This window comes from Triticum aestivum, chromosome 1B (assembly GCF_018294505.1).
Source record: "Triticum aestivum cultivar Chinese Spring chromosome 1B, IWGSC CS RefSeq v2.1, whole genome shotgun sequence".
In the NCBI taxonomy this organism is placed as follows: Eukaryota; Viridiplantae; Streptophyta; class Magnoliopsida; order Poales; family Poaceae; genus Triticum; species Triticum aestivum.
The window spans coordinates 642,845,444-642,866,079 of NC_057795.1; positions in this window are offsets into that span (position 1 = coordinate 642,845,444).

The window sequence follows — 20,636 nt, forward strand, 5'->3', positions numbered from 1 at the left end:
CTCATTGGTCATCAGGTTGTGCTCGGCGCTCTGTGACAAGGCGAATATGAGTTTTTCTTCCACGGAAGAATCCTCATGTAAAGGGTACGACAGAAGCTTCTCCTTGAACCAACACGTGAAACATGAGCTGTGCTCTTTGATTATATCTCCATCCGTCCTCTGTTGGCCTCGGTCATTCTATGTCTTCTCAATAAAGGTTTTGTGCTCTACCACCCAAGGATCGACCATGACTATGTGTTGTAGCGCAACTAGGTTTTCTCTTTCAAAGTCGGTGAGTCGACCCTCGAAGTCGACATGCATTTTGCGGCGACCATGATGGTGACCCCATCTAGCGAGCCTGCCGAGGTGCCTGTTGACGGGCAGACCAACGGGGTTCTCGATGCCTAGATAGTTCGTGAAGTAGGAGATGCACTCTTCGGTTAGAAAGCCCCTGGCTATGCTTCCCTCTGGATGTGACATATTGCGAACGTATCCTTTGATGACACCATTCATCCTTTCGAACGGCATCATGATGTGCAGGAACGTCGGCCCGAGTTGGATGATATCCTCCACAATATGGACCAGCAGATGCACCATAACATCGAAGAATGCGGGCGGGAAGTACATCTCAAGCTCACATAGTATCACCACGATCTCTTCCTGTAGCATTCTGAGTCGCCTCATGCTAACCGACTTCTGAGAGATGACGTCAAAAAAGTTGCATAGGCCAAATAGCGTTTCACGGATGTGCGCGTCCATGATCCCACAGATTGCAACTGGAAGTATCTGCGTCATCAGCACGTGACAGTCGTGAGACATCATCCCGCTGAACTTTTGCTTCGCTGACTCTAGGTATCTGCTTATCTTCCCCGCATAACCATAAGGAAGTTTTACTCCTACGAGGCAGGTGAAAAACTGCTCGATCTCCTCCTGACTTAGAGTGAAGCACGCGGGAGGGTAGTCATTTCCGATCTTCTTGGCCTTTTTGCCTTTGCGACGACTTTCCATGTCCTGCTTCGCCTCATCATCATCATCATTAGAGCGAAGCTCCTCCTTGATGCCCATTGATTTCAAGTCTGCCCTTGCTTTCTGCCGATCTTTGGTCCTCTCTGGCATGTTGAGCAGGGCACCAAGCAGACTCTAGCACACGTTCTTCATGATATGCATGACATCAAGGCTGTGAGGCACACGGTGGATCTTCCAATACGGCAAGTCCCAGAAAACAGACCTAGTTTTCCATACCTTCAGCAGCGGCTCTGGCGCCTTTTGCTTCTTTCCCGGCTCTGGCGCCTTTTGCTTCTTTCCCGGCAATGGGCAATCTTTCCAATTTTTCAACAGCTCGTCTATTTCCTCGTCGCTCCTCGTACGCGGGCGTCTTCGGGGTTCGGTTTCACCATCAAACAGGTCCTTGTGTTTTCTCCATGAGTCATCATCGCGAAGCCACCTTCGATGTCCCATGAACACGGTTTTTGTAGACCCGTGATCTCTATCTAGCTGGCGATACATTGTGTCATCCATGCACCTGACGCATCCAGAAAATCCGTGGAGCACCTGCCCCGCGACATATCCATAACCGAGATAGTCGTGCACCGTCGTGAGTAGTGCGACTCTCATAGGGAAATATTCTTTCTCTGCGGTGTCCCACGTATTGGCTGGCGTTTTCCATAGCGTGTCTAGCTCCTCTTTCAGCAGCCCCAGATACAGATTGATATCGTTCCCTAGTTGTTTCATCCCTTCAATTAGCATACTCATGTGCATGTACTTCCTCTTCATGCACAACCAGGAGGGAAGGTTGTACATCCACACAAACATAGGCCAGGTGCTATGTGTGCTTCTCTGGCTGCCAAACGGATTGACTCCATCAGTGCTCGTGCCCAGCATGATGTTCCTTGGATCGTCCCCAAATTCTGGGTGTTCGAAGTTGAACGCTTGCCACTGGCTCGCATCCTTAGGGTGACTCAGCATCTTGTCTTTTTTATTTATCTCTGGATCATTTCCGTCATCTTCTCTGTTCTTCTCCTCCCTATCCACGTGCCAACGCAGGAGCTTTGCTAGCTTAGGGTCCGCGAAATACCACTGCAGACGAGGAGTGATCAGAAACTACCACACCACTTTTCGAGGAGCTTTCTTCCTCTTCTTGTATTGTGTGACGCCGCACACCGGACATATGGTAGACTCCGCGTGCTCGTCCCGGTAAATGATGCAATTGTTCATGCACACATGGTATTTCACGTGTGGTAAATCCAGAGGACACATGATTTTCTTCGCCTCCTCGAAACTGGTCGGGCACTTGTTCCCCTTGGGAAGACGTTCGTGCCAGAATGACATGTTCTCGTCGAAGCATGCGTCGGTCATTTTGTGTTTTAGCTTCATCTCCAGAGCCATGAGTGTTACTTTCAGGCGGGTATCCTCGGGCCTGCATCCTTCATACAATGGAGTAACCGCGTCTATCTCCAGTTGATCCAGCTTGGCTTTCTCTCGGGCGGCAGCTCTTGCGTTATCCGTCTGCTTGAGAAGCAGCTCTTGAATATGAGGGTCCTCCACCCAGCCCATCGATGGTCCATCATTGTCTGCTCTAGCATCTTCATCTTCATGATCATGCCCTTCATCTGCTCGGGCATCTTCCTCATCATCATGTCCGGCATCTTCTACATGACGATTGTGTACTGCATCTACTTCGTGATCATGTCCTAGAGATTCTTTGTCTTCTCGCTCGCCCTCGCGCAGTTGTCTTGCTGCCCTTCCTCATTTCTTGCTCAGACCCCATGGACGACTTCATAATCATCTTCATCACCTTGGCACCGATAGCCATCCATGAAACCACGCAAGAGCAGGTGGTGCCGCACCTGTACGGGTTCTGGGTCCATACGGCTCCTCAGCTTGCATCTTCGACACGGACATCTTATCTCCATCTCGTTCTTTTGAAGCATCTCGGCCTTCGCAGAGCTCAAAAACCTATTAATGATGCCTTCAGTCATTGTGCGAACCATGGTCACCTGCGGGGTTGAGCAAAACGATATTTTAGAACCAAAATTTTTTTGGCATGACTTTGCCTAAAAATAGGACCAAAAAGAATGCATAGTGCCAAATTCTCGCTGAAACGGAAATGAATCAACATTCCGGCATAATATTGGCAATTGTCGCATTTGAAATACCGGTACCTACAAACACAAACATATATGCAACACCACAAACATATGCAACACCACAAACATATGCAACACCACAAACATACGTAGATCTAGCTAGGCCATAAAAAGTGCATGTGCATGTTGTTGGAGGGAGAAAAAAGTAGATATACAACATAAAGAAACCTTTCCCCTTACTTACCTATCAAAAAAAGGTAATTTAACCACTTAACTTGGGTGAATCTATGGTGCAAATAAGGTGAGGAGGAGGAGGCAGCCGAGACAAGCTTGGAGGAGGAGGTGGAGAGAATGAAGTGGGGAAAGTGAGTGCGGTAGGTGGCTGTCCAAAATATCTAGCTAGTCTCAGGTTACTAATGGCGCACCACCTAAAAATGCGCCATTAGTAACCCTGGTTACTAATGGCACACCTGTTACGTGGTGCGCGATTACTAGTTTTGCAAAACAAATAAAAAAAATTGTTAGTAGTGGCGCACCGTGGATTTGGTGCGCCATTACTAGTTTGAACTAGTAATGGCGCACTATACTCTGGTGCGCCATTACTAGTTTTAAAAAAGAAGTAAAAAAATTTGTTAGTAGTGGCGCACAGAGTGTGTGGTGCGCCATTACTAGTTAAAACTAGTAATGGCGCAGTATGCCCTGGTGTGCCATTACTTGGTGTGGAAAACAAATTGTTAGTAGTGGCGCACCGTGGGTGTGATGCGCCATTAGTGATATGGACACTAATGGTGCACCTGCACATGGTGCACGACTGCTATATGGTAGTGGCGCAGCACATATGCGGTGCGCCACTAATGTCCATATTATCTATAGCCCTTTTCCTAGTAGTGGTGAGTTATGTGATTTGATGTACCGAAGGTTGTTCGGAGTCCCGGATGGGATCACGGAATGGTGGAGACATAAATATTGATATATTGGACTGTGTTACTCGGACACCGAAAGTGTTCCGGATAGTTTCGGATAAAACCGGAGTGCCGGAGGGGTTGCCAGAGGGGTTACCGGAACCCCCTGGGGAAGTAATGGGCCTTAGTGGGCCTTAGGGGAGAGAAAGGGAAGCAGCCATGAGGTGCCCCCCCCAAGGGGAGTCCGAATAGGACTAGGGGAGGGTGACGCGGCCCCTCTTTCCCTCTCCCTCTCCCTCTATTTCCTTCTTCTCCTGATTGGACTAGGAAAGGGGGTCCCGAACTATGCGTCTAAGGCTAATGGTAACAGGAGGTGGGGGACACAATGTTTACCTAGGTTCGGGCCCTCTATAGGGAGGTAATACCCTACTGATACGTCTCCGTCGTATCTATAATTTTTGATTGTTCCATGCCAATATGATTCAACTTTCATATACTTTTGGCAGCTTTTTATACTATTTTTTGGGACTAACATATTGATCTAGTGCCCAGTGTTAGTTCCTGTCTGTTGCATGTTTTATGTTTCGCAGAAACCCCATATCAAATGGAGTTTAAACGGGATAAAAAACGGACGGAGAATTATTTTGGAATATTTGTGATTTTTGGGAAGTAAAATCAACGCGAGACGGTGCCTGAGGTGGCCAGGAGATAGGGGCCCACGCCCACTCCAGGTGGGCGCGCCCCCCACCCTCCTGGGCCACTTGTAAGGAAGTTGATGCCATTCTTTGGCTGCAAGAAAGCTATTTTTTGGAAAACAATCTGGGTGAAGGTTTCAGTCCAATCGGAGTTACGGATCTCCAGATATAAAAGAAACGGTGGCAGGGCAGAATTCCAGAACGCAGAAACAGAGAGAAACGGAGAGATAGATCCAATCTCGGAGGGGCTCTTGCCCCTCCCAAGCCATGGGAGCCAAGGGCCAGAGGGGAAACCCTTCTCCCATCTAGGGAGGAGGTCAAGGAAGAAAAAGAAGGGGGGCCCTCTCCCCCTTGCTTCCGGTGGCGCCGGAACGCCGCCGGGGGCCATCATCATCGCCGCGATCTTCACCAACACCTCCGCCATCTTCACCAACATCTCCATCACCTTACCCATTATATCTACAGCGGTCCACTCTCCCGCAACCCGCTGTACCCTCTACTTGAACATGGTACTTTATGCTTCATATTATTATCCAATGATGTGTTGCCATCCTATGATGTCTGAGTAGATTTTCGTTGTCCTATTGGTGGTTGATGAATTGCTATGATTGATTTAATTTGCTTGTGGTTATTTTGCTGTCCCATGGTGCCCATCATATGAGTGCGCGCGTGGATCACACCATAGGGTTAGTTGTATGTTGATAGGACTATGTATTGGAGGGCTAGAGTGATAGAAGCTTCAACCTAGCATAGAAATTGGTGCATATGGGATTGAAGGGGGACCAATATATCTTAATGCTATGGTTGGGTTTTACCTTAATGAACGTTAGTAGTTGTGGATGGTTGCTAATAGTTCCAATCATAAGTGCATAGAATTCCAAGTCAGGGATGACATGCTAGCAGTGGCCTCTCCCACATAAAACTTGCTATCGGTCTAATAAAGTAGTCAATTGCTTAGGGACAATTCCACAACTCATACCACCACTTTTCCAAACTCGCTATATTTACTTTATTGCATCTTTATCTAAACAGCCCCTAATTTTTATTTACGTGTTCTTTATTATCTTGCAAACCTATCCAACAAACACCTACAAAGTACTTCTAGTTTCATACTTGTTCTAGGTAAAGCGAACGTCAAGCGTGCGTAGAGTTGTATCAGTGGCCGATAGGACTTGAGAGAGTATTTGCTCTACCTTTATCTCCTTGTTGGGTTCGACACTCTTACTTATCTAAAGAGGCTACAACTGAGGGAGTCCTGGATTAGGGGGTATCCGGACAGCCAGACTGTATACATCGTCCGGACTATTGAAGCGTGAAGATACAAGACTCAAGACTTCGCCCATGTCCGGATGGGACTCTCCTTTGTGTGGAAGGAAAGCTTGCCGATCCGGATATTGTGTTTCCTTCCTTGTAACCGACTACATGTAAACCCTAGCCCTCTCCGGTGTCTATATAAACCGGAGAGGTTGGTCCTTAGAAGGCCGATCACAATTACAATCATACCATCATAGGCTAGCTCTTAGGGTTTAGCCTCTACGATCTCATGCTAGATCTACTCTTGTACTACTCATATCTTCAATATTAATCAAGCAGGAAGTAGGGTTTTACCTCCATCGAGAGGGCCCGAACCTGGGTAAACATTGTGTCCCTTGCTTCCTGTTACCATCAGCCTAAGACGCACAGATTGGGACCTCCTACCCGAGATCCGCCAGTTTTGACACCGATTGGTGCTTTCATTGAGAGTTCCTCTGTGTCATTGCTGCAGGGCTTGATGGCGCCTTCAATCGTCAACAACACGGTCCAAGGGGACACTTTTCTCCCCGGACAGATCTTCATGTTTGGTGGCTTCACACTGCAGGCCAATTCGCTTGGCCATATGGAGCAGATCAACAGCTACGCCCCTGGCCACCAGGTCAGGTTCGGAAACTTGAACTACACAGCGGATATTCACTGAGACTTGATCTTCGACGGATGTGGGCCTGTGCCAGGAGCATCGAACAGTTACGATGGGCACGGCTTAGACCTGCTGTCGGATGATGCTTGGGATATCACCCCTGCAGTAGCCCCGGATCTAAATCTGGAGCAGGTTGTGTTGCCTAAGGACGGAGGGGTGGACCCCGCCCCGCAAGCCGCACACTCATCGATGTTGGAGCAGAACATAGTTCCCGCCTCTGTGGAAACCTGTGACTCCGGACCCCCGGACTCATATCCGGTTGTTGGTTCTAGTCCGCGCACTCTCGAGCCAACTGAGCCAGGTTTTGCTCCGATAACGGAGTTTACCGCTACGGGCATCTTCCAGCACTCGCCTTTTGGCGACATGCTGAACTCGTTAAAGTCTCTCTCTTTGTCAGGAGGCTCTCGGATGAACTATGTCTGGCTCGAGTGGGGAGCAGGTGAGGAAGGAATTCGTTGCCCACCCACCACCCACTTCATTGCCATGGTTGATGATTTAACCGACGTGCTCGACTTTGACTCCGACGACATCGATGTTATGGACGACGATGTAGGAGAAGATTCAGAATCTCTGGGGCACTGGACTACTACCTCGTCACACGATATATACATGGTGGACACGCCCAAGGAGGACAACAGCGGCAATCCAGAAGATAAAACCCCCGGGCAAAAGCCAAAACGGCGACGCAGACGCCGCTCAAAGTCCAGCAACAGTAAAAATAGAGACAAGAGCGCAAGAAGGATCGACATACCAGTAAACTCCGAAGGCAATAATGACCATGAGGACCCAGTGATGGAGCAGGACGAGCCAGGTCACGCCGAATCAAGTTCAGAGCAGATGCCCGATCACAATGATCCAGAGGGACGAGTTCATCAAACTGCCCCAGGACAAGAACACAGTCTGGACGATGATGCATTCATCATTCCGGAAGAATGCGTGGAATGAGATAACCTCCACAGAAAGCTTATGGCCACAGCGAGAAGTCTAAAGAAGCATAAGCAACGGCTCCAAGCCGCACAGGAAACGCTCAATCGCAGATGGAATAAAGTCCTAGACACTGAAGAAAGATATGGCGACGATCGCCATACAAAGAGCTATCCAAAACGCAAGCTACTGCCAGAATTCGACGACGAGGCCGTTCCACCAAAGAATAATACGACCAGGAGACCATACGCACCGCTTCACAACCGCAACAGAACAGCTACTGACGCCGCGCACGATCTACATGAGCATCTGTATAAGCAAGCCGGTGCAGCTAGGTCCATCTATGCATCTAAAAGACACACCCCAGCGAGGGACTATGGTCACCAGAACGATCATACAAGCCAAATACCAGTTCGGAATAAACACCAGACACAACAACAGCCGACCGCATGCCACAGCGCGTCCAGATATATAGGGGCTGCTCACCCCCTGTGCTTCACTGAAGAAGTACTGGACCATGAATTCCCACAAGGTTTCAAAGCTGTGAACATGGAGGCATACGACAGAACAACAGACCCAGGCGTCTAGATCGAGTATTTTATCCTACATATTCACATGGCTCGTGGGGATGACCTCCATGCCATCAAATACCTTCCCCTAAAGTTGAAGGGACAAGCTCGACACTGGTTGAAAAGCCTCCCCAAAAATTCAATTAATAGTTGGGAGGAACTCGAGGACACTTTCAGGGCCTATTTTCAAGGGACTTATGTCCGGCCTCCGGATGCGGATGACTTAAGCCACATAATCCAACAGCCCGGAGAGTCCGCCCGCAAGCTTTGGAATAGATTCCTCATTAAGAAGAATCAAATTGTCGATTGTCCGGACGCCGAATCCTTAACGGCATTCAAACACAGCATCGGCGACGAGTGGCTCGCCAGACACCTCGGCCAAGAAAAGCCAAGGACAATGGCAGCCTTAACAAGCCTTATGACCCGCTTTTGCGCGGGTGAAGATAGCTAGCTAGCCCGTAAAGGCACCAGCGACCCCAGCACATCCGAAATAAAGGATGGCAACGGGAAGCCACGGCGTAGTAAAAACAAATGCCAAAACAAGGAAGAGAGCCCGGATAACACAACGGTTAATGCCAGATTCAGGGGCTCTCCACCTGATCAGCAAAAGAAGCCATCTAAAGGACGTTGTCGGTGTCAAAAACGGCGAATCTCAGGTAGGGGGTCCCAAGCAGTGCGTCTTAGGATCAATGGTAACAGGAGGCAAGGGACACGATGTTTTACCCAGGTTCGGGCCCTCTCGATGGAGGTAAAACCCTACGTCCTGCTTGATTAACATTGATGATATGGGTAGTACAAGAGTAGATCTACCACGAGATCGTAGAGGCTAAACCCTAAAAACTAGCCTATGGTATGATTGTTGTTGTATATGTCTATCGACTAACCTGGCCCCGGCTTATATAATGTACCAGAGGCCTAGGACAACAAGATTCCTAGCCGAATACGCCGGTGGGGGAGGAGTCCTTGTCTTGATCGCCAAGTCTTGTTGATTCTTCCTTGTATGCGGCAGCTGTCCGGACTGGCTCATGAGTATACGGCCATGGGGGTCCTCGGCCCAATCCAACTGATGGGGAGACGACGCGTTGAGTACCCCCTAGTCCAGGACACCGTCAGTAGCCCCCTGAACCGGTCTTCAAGTTAGGGATGCTCCTCGATTCTTCCGAACTGTTCTTCATCTTCGATTGCTGGTCTTGAAAACTGGTTCAACAAATCTTCTCATCTTCTATCTTGAGGATCGCCGAAATGCATTCGACGAGTTTACGCATTGGGTATCCGAGGAGCCCCTTTAAGTTTACGGCCTTTATCAATGCCTTGCTATTTTTATGCCATGCCTCGGGTTTGAAGTTGTTCCTGGGTGGCAACGTCCTCTTGCGTCCGAGCTCGAACGCCAGACTACATTCAAGGTATCTTTTGCAGCCGAGCACCAATGCCGGACTGCTTCCCAGCTCTAACGCCTTACTATGTATCCGAGCTCCAACGCCGGACTGTATCCGAGCTCCAACGTCGGACTATGTATCCGAGCTCCAACGCCGGACTTTATCCGAGGTGTCATAAATCACCTTGGTTCAAAGAAGTTTGAAGGAGTTTAACCGAGCTTAATGCCGGAAATGCCCTCTAAGGAGCCAGCCACTTGCATCCGAGCTATATGTCGAACTGCTTCCGAGGTGGTTAAGCACCTCGGTCATGGGCTGATTCTTGGTCAATGTTTTTTATTGATGTAATTTATTCTCTGACGAGATATATAATCAGTAGCCCTCAAGGTATGTATCGGTCTAAAACCCGAGATGCACCTGAAGGATGACATAAGACCGATGATCCCCGTAGCCGCTGAGACTCAGGTTGATTTGCAAAATCGGTCTGAGGATCAAGTCCTAGCTCGGCGGAATACTTCGGGGCACAAAAATCGGCGTGCTCAGTCCTCGAGACTCAGGTTGGGTGCGGCCGACCAACCTGAGGATCAAAATCTCCTCGTAAACTGTATTGCACTTAAAATTTTCTGCATAGAACAGGCAATGCAGTAGCCCTTGAGACACTGGTCGGGTGGCAACACTAGATCAGGGGATTGATGTGCCCCTTTAATATTTTTAAATAATAAGCCCGAAGCCCAGTAGCCCCCGAGCCTTAATGCGGGCACGGGAGGCCGAAATAAGGATCGATATCCATAGTAAAATCACAAATTATGTGTAATGACTCTATGTATCCAAGTACTTTACGTCATTAATGCTTAGATCCGCATTGTACAAAAACTTTGTTGACCGACCATCGGCTTCCACCTCCTCGGCCAATAGCTGAGGAGTGTTTGTCCTGCTTTATAAAGCCTTTATGAGGGCAAAGATTTACGACAAACAAGGTAATCTGGCCATACGGTTTTATAAACAAAGGTACACAGAGAGACATGTTATATTGTTGTTTAACAGAAGAAATGTCTTCCAAAGAAAATAGTCCCTCTATCGGTTCCTTTCTTTGGGTTGTCATGCTAAGCATGATCATGAAACCTCAGCTCCAATGTAAGAGCAAAAGATCGAGGATTTAGTTTGGGAGGCCAGTTAATAGCCCCCGGTAGTGTTCGGCGATAGTCGAGGTCAAGCCGGAAACACTTCGGCCAATGTTATGAATGGCCCGTCATTTATTATAGTCATCGGATCGCTGACTAGTTTACACCTATTGTGACAGTCAGTTTTTGGCTTTCTCCACTGAGGTGCTTGACCATGCGAGCTGGAAGCACAATCGCAGTGGTTCTCCCTTTGCACACCTAGCCGAACAAAGCGGAACGTAGGAGGCAAGCGCGGGAGCCGGGCAACCCAACTATTGACCGAAGACACAATTCGAAGCTGGTGCATATATAGCAATATCCGAGAATGTTTTTGCCGAATCTCTAAAGGTGTCCGGCGTTGCACTGCGAGACTTGTGCTGAAAACACACAAATAGTTAAAAGTGCCAAAAGCTTGGAAAACCAAAAAATGTCAGTAAAAACATGACGTCCGAACAAGATCAAGTGTTCGGTGCCAATCCGAAAATTGGACTTTAGAAAAAAAGTGATTCTGCCGTGCTTTAACTTTGCAACGACTAAGAAGAAAAACACTTAGTATGAAACGGCTCAAATAAACATAAGAGCCCCCAAGCGACTTGGGTAAAAGTTGACTATAAAATGTAAGGTGACATGTAGAATGCCTTCTAGCGGGATTGTAGATCGTTTGTCGTAGCGGACCTTTTCGCTTCAACCTCTGGACCCAATAGTCCGGAGTGTGTCTGAATACCCTCGCGGTTATAAAAACTGGGGCATGCGTGGAGACCAGGCGTAGGGGTCATTAGTGCTTTATCAGACAAGTGCCCAACTAGTTATGTTATATTACATGGTTAGTAAGAAACATCTTCCAGGGAGAATAGTTCCGTTAGGGGTTCCTTTCCCTGGGAGGCATGCCCTAAAGTGCATGTCCGGACTACGAAAAGAGCAGAAAAACATATGGGGGCAGGTAAAGAAATAGGTAAGAAATCATCTTTTAGTTCACCGACCGAGTATTCCCTTAAGAACGCTAGCTTTCGGCTTCACCCAGTCTGAGGTACCCATCCGGCTGACCCGGAAGTAACAATCGCAGAGGTGCTCCCTTTACCACCTAGCCGAACAATCGGGAACGTAGGGGTAAGCACAGGAGCCAGGCAACCCAGCTTGGCCAAAACTTAAGTCATATCGATGCATATAATGGTGAATATAAGGTACATGCGGAAGTGTGACACATGTGTTGGGCATAAAGCCCGTATTAATAAGCTTCTCTTAAAGAAGCCCCTAGGTATAATAAGCGCGGGTAGCGCGTCAAGTGTGTGCGAACAAAGTTTCGACAAGGAAAATTTTTACAAGCAACTTTTTTACAAAAAGGTATAATTCTTGGTCGAACCGAACACAAGTTAGAAATTTAAAACTTTGAGCATGAAGGCAACTTAGCTGGTTAATGTGTTCGGTATTGACGACGCGGTCCGAGCTTGATGCGGGACAAGGTTCCATCCCCCAAGCCGGTCCTGAGGTGGCGGAGCAAGGAGCTCGGCACTCCGAAGTGGTGACATAGCACGGTCAATGCAGGACGGCAAAGTGATGCCGAAGTCCCCGGCATGGGGTAATGAAGTGTTGACGAAGCCCCCCGTCCAGTCGAGGTGACGTCAAAGGATGTAGTCCGGCTGGATCATTTTCCTGTGCACAAAGAATATTGCAGACCGAGGATAATAGTAATAATAGGAATTAAAAAAATGTTGCATAATAAATAATTTATGCAAAGTGAGTAGTAAAAGAAATATGGCCTGGCGCTGAAGTCGATGTCGATGCAGGTCGTCGGCGTAATGCAATAAAGGCGTGGCAAAGCCTGGATTCACAGGTCGGTCCAAGTTCAGGATGCGGCGTTCGCCGAACTGTGTACGGAAACTGACCGAACCATCATGCGACCGTTGATAATGCGGCCATCATTTGATAGACTTGTGTACATATGCTGGACTAACCAGAGTAATAATTCCTTGGGAAAAATTTAACCCAAACAAGCAAAAAAAATTCTAGGATTAATAGCACCTGGTTTTTTGTTGTTGTAGCAATCCGAAGGAAGGTGATTCCCAAAATTGGGACTCGTTCCGCGCACCCATGCCTGGTCGGCTAGTGACGGCGAAGTGTCCGGAGTAGGTTGATGAAGAGATGGCGAAGCCCTCGGTCCAGCCGAGATGTCGAAGTAGGTCGGCGTGATGGACACCAGCTTGAAGAAGCAATAGTGCGGCCCTGCCGATGCAGGTCGTGACGTGGTCGATGCCGGCTTGATGAAGCGACCGGGCGGCGATGCCGGTATGCCTGCTTCATGTAATCCGTGGGGCGGCGATGTTGGTGATGATTTATCCTTCGCGATGCCGAACTCTTGTTCGGCTTACGAAGATGATGATCCGAAGAAGTTGAGCTTGGCTCAACAAAGTGACGACGTGTCTAGCGCAGGTCGGCAGCCATGGAGCAATATTGCCGGACTGGTTTGACACCAGCATGATATTGAAGATCATGTTCAAAAGATCTTAAAGTTAGTGGGATGTGTTCGGGAACAAAACACAATACCCCATACAAAACTTTCTTCAAAAAGGATGTCTGAAATCCCGTTCATAAAAAAGACGAACTCGGGTCGGATTCGTTTTCGCGCAGAAAACAGATCCAAAAAGTGATGCACTAATCGGAAGTTTCCCGGAGTTTGGACGGTCGGATCGAGCTGAATTTTTGGCAGGTGGTAGATAAGGGAATTCCGCAGCAAATCAACGGTTGGATCCTCCAAAGGACATCCGAGCTAGACGCTGGATACCACGCCCTAAACTCGTCCGGATTCTCGTCCAGATTCAACAGGGCCCCGGTATATCGGAGATTGCCGGAGATTCCTCCATCGGAACTCGACGAAATTTTTGCAGGGTTGTTGTAGACTTAATTCCGCATAACTCCACCGAAGTAATCGTTTAGGCGACACTCGAGGAGGTGGTGGCGGCGGATACAAGTTTGTTGTCCAGAAAAACAACACGGTCGCCTGAGGGCAATGTTGACGTTGAGCCCTCGAGCTCCATGGATGACTCCTCGATGATCTTGATAGAGATCGGAGTTGGTGTTGATGAAGGCCTTCATCCGAACATGACGATCGGAGGTAGGGCGCAGTCCTCGGTCAAGCCAAGGTGACCAGTCGAGCTGGTGAAGAAGAAGCCGACGTCGCAGTTGACCTGCAGTCGAGCCATTGATCCTTTCGCCGATCACACATCGGAACTCTCACCCAGGACTGCGTCGTTGTCGATTGAAGAGGCCATCAAGCCTATTGGTGACGACACAGAGGAACTCTCAATGAAAGCACCAATGTCGGTGTCAAAACCGGCGGATCTCGGGTAGGGGGTCCCAAGCAGTGCGTCTTAGGATCAATGGTAACAGGAGGCAAGGGACACGATGTTTTACCCAGGTTCGGGCCCTCTCGATGGAGGTAAAACCCTACGTCCTGCTTGATTAATATTGATGATATGGGTAGTACAAGAGTAGATCTACCACGAGATCGTAGAGGCTAAACCCTAAAAACTAGCCTATGGTATGATTGTTGTTGTATATGTCTATCGACTAGCCTGGCCCCGACTTATATAATGTACCAGAGGCCTAGGACAACAAGAGTCCTAGCCAAATACGCCGGTGGCGGAGGAGTCCTTGTCTTGATCGCCAAGTCTTGTTGATTCTTCCTTGTATGCGGCAGCTGTCCGGACTGGCTCATGAGTATACGGCCATGGGGGTCCTCGGCCCAATCCAACTGATCGGGAGACGACGCGTTGAGTACCCCCTAGTCCAGGACACCGTCAGCAGTAAAGAGGGACCGTCCGGTCTGAATAGAGTCCTAGATAGACTTTGCCAAATTCATGGCACCCCTAACAAACTTGCGAACCACACGCACAGAGAGTGCTGGGTCTTCAAGCAGGCCGACAAATTCAATGTTGAACACAAGGGAAGGAAAACACCAAGTGAAGACGAGGATGAACCTCGCCAGCCGAACACTGGGGGACAGAAAAAATTCCCGCCAGAGGTTAAAACAGTGAACATGATCCACGCGACTCACACATCCATGAGAAGGCACGAACGCGCGCATAGAGACGCGCGCGATATTGAGCCCATCGTACCCACACCTAACTATTGGATGTCCTATCCGATCACCTTCGATCACTTGGACGGCCGAACTAGTATTCGGTGCGGAGGATCAAATGCCTTGGTGCTTGACCCAATAATCGACGGATACCGTCTCACCCGTGTCCTCATGAACGGCGACAGTAGTCTCAATTTAATATACGAGGACACTGTCCGCAGGATGGGGATAAACCCATCCAGAATTAGCCAAAGTAACACCGCCTTTGAAGGGGTGATATCAGGCGTTGAAGCCTATGATAGGGGCTCCGTCGTACTGGAGGTAACGTTTGGCTCCCCAGGCAATTCCTGAAGCGAAGAACTACTCTTCACCATCGCACCCTTCCAAAGTGGCTATCATGCATTGCTTGGGAGAGCGGCCTTCGCCCGCTTCAACGCATTACCGCACTACGGCTACCTTATACTCAAGATGCCCGGTCCACGTGGCGTCATCATCGTTAACAGAATCATAGAGCGCTCTCCACGCGCAGAGGAACACGCGACGGCCCTAGCAGTCGGACTATAAGCGGCCTCCAAAATTAGAAAACATGACTGGTCATTAAGACCACAGACACGGTTAGACGAGTCCAGTAGCCCGGCTAAAATTGAACCAGGGCACCGTATATGTACTCCCATAGCGGACACCAGGGGCTACAGAACCCCACACTTGGCTCATCCTTATTAGTAGGCCAACATCTTACAATTTTATTATCCATCGCATACTGACGTTGTACTCTCTCACGAGTTCTCTTTTTCACAGACAACGTTCGCGCGATACCCTTTCAGGATACGACACAACAGAGACAAAGGGTAGACGTGCAGCAGGGCCCCGCTCAACAGGTTTCTTTTTAGATTAAGCCCCTGTGTAAACCTTTTCTATTGCCTCTTGTTGTTTAACCATCCCATGGGTTCCATACCCACAGAGGATACTGCCGTTATTGGCATTTCGCCACGACAGGTTAATGCACGTACCTGGATACACATGGTTTATAATGAATGGGCATTTTTGAGCCCATCTTTGTTATAAAGCCCGAATACCTTCGGGAGTGTTCGGCGTCACGAGTTTGGCCTTATATGCATCAGCTCCGAATCATGTCTTTGGTCAAATGTTGGGTTTGCTCGGCTCCTGGGTTTGCCGCCTTACGTTCCGTCATTATCGGCTAAGGCGGTCAAAGGAGAACTACTGCGATTGTGCCCTGGTTATTCTGGATGAGCACCTCAGTAGAGAAAGCCGAAAACTGACTGTCATGATATAGCGAGAGACTGATCAACCACTCGAAGACTCACCGGAATCTTTAGGATTCCTCCGCATTAACGAAGGGCCATTCCCCGGTCATGTACATCGGCGTCCGTATTCGGATGCACGTGAAGGTTCCAGGGGCTACACAGTAGCCCCAACGTTAGACTACCATGGCTAAGCGAAAGTGTTACAGCTATATAGTCCGGTTGCCTAGTTCGACGTGCGATCACCTCCTTAATGGACCAAGATGTTGGATCAAGTGTGATTAAGCATATTTTTTGCGAACACCCCCGCATTGTATGCGTGGGGGCTGAAGCCAACGACTGCTAACTTTTGGATTACACACATTCGTCACCCTGGGAGAAGAATAGTTATTCTTCAACCCCTCTCTATTTTGACATCAATGCACCGTATTTTTATGTTTCGTAAATTTTGTCTTATTTCATACATAAAAAAAGAACGTAAGAAAATATGTACTCGCCATAAAAAATATTTTATGTTACGTAAAATTACGAATGTGAAGACATAGTGTAAAATATACATAAAACATGATTTTTCTGGGCTTATAACCTATATTTTCGTTTTTTATACCAAATTTTACATATTGAATCAATATGCATGTAACTATTTATATTCTAAACGTAATTTATTTAGTAAGCGATCGTAAGATTAGCTCGGGTGAAGAATAACTTATTGTGCACCCTAGGTGATGAATAGTAACACTATATATATATATATACACATATATATATATATTCAGGCAAACAATATAAATATTGTCTCATAATCAAAATAAACATTGTTTTTACAATGATTCGATTCATTACTCAAACAAGACATTCTTCGAGCATTGTGCCTCTATTAGGCAGGCACCTTCTGTGATCTGCGAGTAGTGCTCGGCCGGATATTGGCCCCCCGCCGGATCCTGGGTCGCTATAATGGTGGCCTCCATATCCGTCCAATAGGCTTTAACGCGGGCAAGAGCCATTCGTGCACCCTCTATGCAGGCCGACCTCCTCATGGCGTCGATCCGAGGCACGGCCCCAAGGAATTGTTGCACCAAGCCAAAGTAACTGTCCGGCTGAGGCCCCTTCGGCCAAAGATGGTCTATTACAGACCACATTGCAAGCCCAGATAGCCTATGAAGCTCCGCTACAGCAACCATCTTGTCACTTAACGGCAGCGGGCGAGTGGGAGCATTGAATTGCAAACAGAAAAGCTTCTCTACTTCCTTATCACCCTAATCCTCGAAGAACTGGGCAGCGTCAGCCGTACTCTTCGCCAAATCCGCATACACGTCCACACGACTCCAGCGTCCATCCAGGGGAGCGTACTTCAGATCGAAAAACTTCGTCCGCAACAAGTAGGAGCCCCCAGCCATGATTTGACCGGCCTATTGAAGCTCCTCCCACGCACCCCTGAGCTCGGTCCGTATTTCCTTGGTGGCATTAAGTGCCGTGTTCAGGTCGGCCGAACTATCCTTATGCTCCTTTTTAAGGAGCTCATACCGGTCAGCGGCATTTTTTAACTCCACAGCCATTTCGGCTATCTTTTCCTCGCTTCGGCGATGAGTAGCCTGTTCGGCTCTCAATTCCTCGGCCGCCTTTAGGGCAGCCGCATTGCTAATCCGAGCTTGTTCCTTGGCCTGGGCAAGTTCCGCGCAATCAGTACTTGCAAAATATGATCCTCCGTTTGCCGCCTAGGGCGGCCAACCAGAGTCTCAGGGGCTACTATCCATATGGAGCACATCTAGCGCGTGCCTTACAGCCAAATGATAGTGCATTTTTTCACTACATACCTCAAACCCTCTGAGCAGGCTCGTAAATGCCTCATTCAAACCGCTTGTAGCGGAGGAAATCTTCTTAAGCACCGCGCTCATTAATGAGCGGTGCTCCTCCGAGAGCGCAGCTCACTCCAAAAGACCTGTCAGTACGTCCGACCGAACACCGAACTATGCCGGACCCTCCTCATCGCCCCCCGTGGGAGCCAAACGCTCCGGGTTCAGGGCGGCTGACGTATTAGCCTCCGGCTTCGGCAGGTTCGGACTCCTCCGTGACGACACCTCGATATCGCCCGCTTCTTGAGTCGGAGAGGTGGGTGGAGTCTCGCTCTCCATCATCTCCGGAGGAAGATCCCCCGAAGACGATCTCTGATGAGAAGAGCTGCTAGCCGGACTGCAAAAGACAAATCTTGGTTATGGATCTCGGAGGAACACAGTACCTTAGAATTAACGATTTACTTACAGCTCGGTGGAGGGCTGGCCCGTTGGTGGGCACGATGCAGTGAGGGTGCCCGTCGCGGTAGAGCCCCCTGGTGATACCTTCTTCCCTTGCTTCGGCATCTCCGTCTCCAATTCTTTGAAGGCGGCCCTTTACTTCCCGCGCGGGGAGGTGGCCTCGGATTCCCCTCCCCGACTATCCTCCTGTGGGGAGGAATCAATTCCCCCGGTCCGAATGCTTAGTGTGTGAAGTTCGGCTTCGCTGCCCTTTCCTTCGCCTTTCCCCGAGGGCATTTTGCTAAGCACCCGGTCAAGCATCTTGGCAACGGTTGGACCAGGCAAGCCTTCAGGAAGTGGCGCCAGACACCTGATTCTCTCCGCCTTGTTGAGCCATTCTTGGCCACGGAGGGTTTTCAGAATAATGACAAATATAAACGAACTGTCCAGCTTTAAAGGTTACTTATTTGGGCATCTAGGCGAGTGCAGCTTAGGCCCGCACCCTCGGTGGTGTCCGAACACTTTACTTGTGGTCCGAAGAATAATTTACACATCCCTTCGAGCTTCAGGCTGAATAAGTGCTTAATAGTCCGCGGACCCTCCGGATTGAACTCCCACATCTGGAGGGGCTGACGTTTGCCCAGCAACATCCGTCGGATTAGCATTACTTGAATTATGCTGACAAGATTAATGTCCCTCTCAAGAAGGTCCCGGATGCAATTCTGCAGTACTGGTACATCACCAGTGGGCCCCCAATCCCGTCCTACGTCGGTCCAAGATGCTAACTGCGACGGAGGGCCCGAGCGGAACTCGGGGGCGGCTACCCACTTTGTGCCTCTGGGATCCGTGACATAAAACCACCTCCGCTGCCATACATCGGATACTTCTTGGAAAGAACCCTCTGGCCATGGGGCATCGGTGTTCCTGCTTATTATGGCACCTCTTCGGCTTCACATTAAAGGTCTTGAGCCATAAGCTGAAGTGTGGAGTGAAGTGGAGAAAGGCCTCGCATACAATGATGAACGACGAGATATGGAGGATAGCGTACGGAGCCAGATCATGAAAATCCAACCCATAGTAGAATATGAGCCCCCTCACAAAGGGATCGAGGGTGAGGCCCAAGCCGCGGAGAAAGTGAGGAACAAACATGACGCTCTCATTGGGCTCTGGTGTAGGGATGACCTGCCCTAGAGCAGGAAGCCTGTGCTGGATGTTGGCGGTCAGGTATCCGACCTCCCTAAGCCTCGCAATGTCCTCCTCTTGGATCGAGGAGGCCACCCACTGGCCTTGAGGGTTGGATCCGGACATATTAGAGGATCTGGGGTGTTTGGGCTTAGGCCTCGGGTGTTAGAACTCGGGGTGCGAGAAGGCGCGAGGGAGGTGGAAAAGAGGCGTAGGCCTCAGCCCCTTTATAAAGGGGGTGAATATCAAGAGTCCTTAGCGTGACCGCTTGAGGCTTATCTAAAAACACACGGAGTCATACCAATGGTCGTCATGGGGTCACGCACGCGCATATTGATGGAAAATCCCGTAATAAGAGGAACACGATCTCTGCTTTGGCAGGATGTGCCAATAAAACCGCCTCGCAACGCGAGTCGAGGTGGTGCAAGAAACGCAGGTTTGTATTGGACCAGTCCATGATGCAAGGGCATGACGTACGAAGGTTGCCAGTAGATCAGATTTACGCTATGTTCCCTACAATGGTATATGAAGATCATCTTGCAGATCCGGACACGGTCTACGTGTTTAATAATTACTTTGGAGTATTCGGAGAAGGAACCCGCCTTGCAATGCCGAAAACAAGACTGCGCTCCAGACTCATCGTCATTGAAGCCTGGTTCAGGGGCTACTGAGGGAGTCCTATATTAGGGGGTATCCGACCAGAAGGACTGTAACATCATCCAGACTATTGAAGCGTGAAGATACAAGACTCAAGACTTCGGCCCGTGTCAGGGTGGGACTCTCCTTTGCGTGGAAGGCAAGCTTGGAGATCCGGATATTGTGTTTCCTTCATTGTAACCGACTCCATGTAAACCCTAGCCCTCTCTGGTGTCCATATAAACCGGAGAGTTTGGTCCTTAGAAGGCCTATCTCAATTACAATCATACCATCATAGGCTAGCTCTTAGGCTTTAGCCTCTACGATCTCGTGGTAGATCTACTCTTGTACTACTCTTGTACTACTCATATCTTCAATATTAATCAGCAGGAAGTAGGGTTTTACCTCCATTGAGAGGGCCCAAACTTGGTTAAACATTGTGTCCCTTGCTTCCAGTTACCATCATCCTAAGACGCACAGATCGGGACCCCCTACCCGAGATCCGTCGGTTTTGACACCGACAACAACTATCCCATATATTTGCGGATCATCAAGACCTTTTTCTGGCGCGGTTGCCGGGGAGCAATAGCGTGGGGTGAATATTCTCG